Here is a 3,835-nt window from a genome sequence, read left to right as displayed (position 1 = left end):
TGTAAAGGCCCTCAACCTTTACTAATACATCTTCTACTTGTCCATAAGCCTGTTTTCTTGAGCTGTCTGCCATCTATAGTGAGATTTTAGCAGCTTGCACCCCATAGATTCCCAGTTTCTCTATTACAGAGAGGGGCATGAGGTTTATTCCTGAACCAAGGTCACATAGAGCCTTAAAGATCATGGTGCCTATGGTACAGGGTATTATGAACTTTCCAGGATCCTGTCTCTTCTGAGGTAATGTCAGTTGATCCAGATCACTTAGTTCATTGATGAACAAGGGAGGTTCAACTTCCCAAGCATCAATGCCAAACAATTTGCATTCAGCTTCATGATTGCACAAGAAACTTGGCAGTTTGCTCTTCAGTGACATCCTCATTCTCTTCAGAAGAGGAATACTCATCAGAGCTCATGAAGGGCATAAGGAGGTTCAATGGAAGCTCTATGGTCTCTAGATGAGCCTCAGAGTCCTTTGATTCCCCAGAGGGAAGCTCCTTATTGATCACTGGACGTCCCAGGAGGTCTTCCTCCTTGGGATTCACGTCCTCTCCTTTCCTTATAGGTTCGGCCATGGCGCTTATGTCAATGGCCTTGCACTCTCCTTTTGGGTTCTCTTCTGTATTGCTTGGGAGAGTACTAGGAGGGATTTCAGTGATCCTTTTACTCAGCTGGCCCACTTGTGCTTCCAAATTTCTAATGGAAGACCTTGTTTCATTCATGAAACTTACAGTGGCCTTAGATAGATCAGAGACTGGATTTGCTAAATTAGAAGAGTTTTGTCCAGAGTTCTCTGTCTGTTGCTGAGTGATGATGGAAAAGACTTGCTATTGCTAAACCTGTTTCTTCCACCATTATTAAAGCCTTGTTGGGCTTTTGATCCTTCCATGAGAAATTTGGATGATTTCTCCATGTGAGTTATAGGTGTTTCCATAAGGTTCACCTAAGTAATTTACCTCTGCTCTTGCAGGGTTCTCAGGATCATAGCTTCTTCTTCAGAAGATGCCTCTTGAGTACTGTTGGATGCAGCTTGCATTCCATTCAGACTCTGAGAGATCATATTGACTTGCTGAGTCAATATTTTATTCTGAGCCAATATGGCATTCAGAGTATCAACTTCAAGAACTCCCTCTTCATAGGCGTCCCATTACTCACAGGATTCCTTTCAGAGGTGTACATGAACTGGTTATTAGCAACCATGTCAATGAGTTCTTGAGCTTCTGCAGGTGTTTTCTTTAGTGAATGGATCCACCTGCAGAAGTGTCCAGTGACATCTTTGATAGCTCAGATAAACCATCATAGAATATATCCAGGATGGTCCATTCTGAAAGCATGTCAGAAGGACACTTTTTGGTCAACTGTTTGTATCTTTCCCAAGCTTCATAGAGAGATTCACCTTCTTTCTGTCTGAAGGTTTGAACATCAGCTCTAAGCTTGCTCAGCTTTTGAGGAGGAAAGTACTTGGCTAAGAAAGCCGTGACCAGCTTATCCCAAGAGTTCAGGCTGTCTTTAGGTTGAGAATCCAACCATAATCTAGCTCTGTCTCTTACAGCAAAAGGGAAAAGCATGAGCCTGTAGACTTCAGGATCTACTCCATTAGTCTTAACAGTATCACATATCTGCAAGAATTCAGTTAAGAACTGAAAAGGATCTTCAGATGGAAGTCCATGAAACTTGCAGTTCTGCTGCATCAGAGAAACTAATTGAGGTTTCAGCTCAAAGTTGTTTGCTCCAATGGCAGGAATGGAGATGCTTCTTCCATGTAAATTGGAATTAGGTGCAGTAAAGTCACCAAGCATCCTCCTTCATTATTATTATTTCGGCTGCCATCTCCTTTTCTTGTTCGAAATTTCTGAAGTTATCTCTGATTGTTGTATTTTAGCTTCTCTTAATTTTCTCTTCAGAGTCCTTTCAGGTTCTGGATCTGCTTCCACAAGAATGTTTTATCTTGCTCCTGCTCATATGACAAGGAGAATGCAGAAAAAGAAAATAAAGAGATCCTTTATACCACAGTATAGGGATCCCTTTGTGAGTGGAAGAGAAGGGGAGACAAAGAATTGATGTAAAGGAAGAAATGAACTGTACGATTGGAGAGATGTGAGATGAGATGTTAGGAATGAATGAATAAATAGAATAGAATGAGAGAGAAGGAGGGAATTTTCGAAAATTATTTTTAAAAGGAGTTAGTGATTTTTGAAAATGGTTTTTGAAAATTGTTAGTAATTTTCGAAAATTAAGTTTTAAAAATTAAAATAATTAATAAATTAAAAAGAAATTTTGAAAAAGGGGAGAGATATTTTCGAAAAATGAGAGAGAGAGAGTTAGTTAGGTGGTTTTGAAAAAGTTACGAAACAAACAAAAAGTTAGTTAGTTAGTTGAAACAAATTTTGAAAAGATAAGAAGTTAGGAAGTTAGAAAAGATATTTTGAAAAGATATTTTTAAAAAGATAAGATAGAAGATTTTTTGAAAAGATATGATGAAGTTAGTTTTGAAAAAGATTTGATTTTTAAAATCTCAATTAATGACTTGATTCATAAGAAATCACAAGATATGATTCTAGAATTAAAGTTTGAATCTTTCTTACAAGTAAGTAACAAACTTCAAATTTTTTGACTCAAAACATTAATTGATTATTTATTTTCGAAAATTTTTATAAAAATAAGAAAAAGATTTTTGAAAAATATTTTTGGAATTTTCGAAAATAATAAGAATTTTGAAAAAGATTTGATTTTTGAAAAAGATTTTGAAAAGATAAGATTTTCAAATTGAAAATTTGATTTGACTCATGAAAAACAATTTGATTTTAAAAATTTTTGAAAAAGTCAATCCAAATTTTCGAATTTGATGAGAGAAAAAGGGAAAGATATTTTTTTGATTTTTGAATTTTTATGAAAAAAACATAAAATTATGCAATGCATGAAATTTTAGATCAAAACATGAATGCATGCAAGGATGCTATGAATGTCAAGATGAACACCAAGAACACTATGAATGTCATGATGAACATCAAGAACATATTTTTGAAAAATTTTTAATGCAAAGAAAACATGCAAGACACCAAACTTAGAATTCTTTAATGCTTAGGCACTAAGAATTCAAAAATGCATATGATAAACATGAAAAGACACAAAACAAAAAATCATCAAGATCAAACAAGAAGACTTACCAAGAACAACTTGAAGATCATGAAGAACACTATGAATGCATGAATTTTCGAAAAAATGCAAGATGCTATGCAAGTGACACCAAACTTATAATGTGACTCATGACTCAAACAAGAAACAGAAAATATTTTTGATTTTTATGATATTCTATTTTTTTTGGATTTTTTTTTTTTCGAAAATTTAAAAAAAAAAAAGGATTCCACAATTTTTAATATGAATTCCAGGAATCTTGCCATGTTAGTCTAAACTTCAGTCCAGGAATTAGACATGGCTCACTAGCCAGCCAAGCTTTCAAAGAAAGCTCCAGTCCAAAACACTAGACATGGCCAATGGCCAGCCAAGCTTCAGCATTAACATGAAAGTATATTGCTCTTGATAACAAATTGCAAGCCTCAGTCCAAAAAATTTAGACATGGCTTTACAGCCAGCCAGGCTTACATGCTTCATGAAACACTAGAATTCATTCTTAAAAATTTGAATAAAATTTTTGAAAACATTTTTTTATCGAAAACAAAAGAAGATTTTGAAAATTTTTGAAAAATTTTGAAAAAAAACAAAAAGAAATTACCAATCTGAGCAACAAGATGAACCGTCAGTTGTCCAAACCGAACAATCCCCGGCAACGGCGCCAAAAACTGGTGCACGAAATTGTGATCTCCAGGCTCGAACAAAT

General features: G+C 35.0%; 1 non-coding gene across 1 annotated transcript; it reads left to right on the top strand.

Annotated features, from left to right (window-relative positions):
- The first annotated feature begins 1,325 nt into the window (after positions 1-1,325).
- On the top strand, positions 1,326-1,433 carry LOC112768297 (small nucleolar RNA R71). The gene has a single exon (XR_003185732.1). It is a non-coding gene; the product is annotated as a small nucleolar RNA R71 (small nucleolar RNA).
- The last annotated feature ends 2,402 nt before the right edge of the window (positions 1,434-3,835 follow it).

This window comes from Arachis hypogaea, chromosome 17, assembly GCF_003086295.3.
Source record: "Arachis hypogaea cultivar Tifrunner chromosome 17, arahy.Tifrunner.gnm2.J5K5, whole genome shotgun sequence".
Taxonomy (NCBI): Eukaryota; Viridiplantae; Streptophyta; class Magnoliopsida; order Fabales; family Fabaceae; genus Arachis; species Arachis hypogaea.
This window is presented reverse-complemented; position numbering and strand designations above follow the sequence as displayed.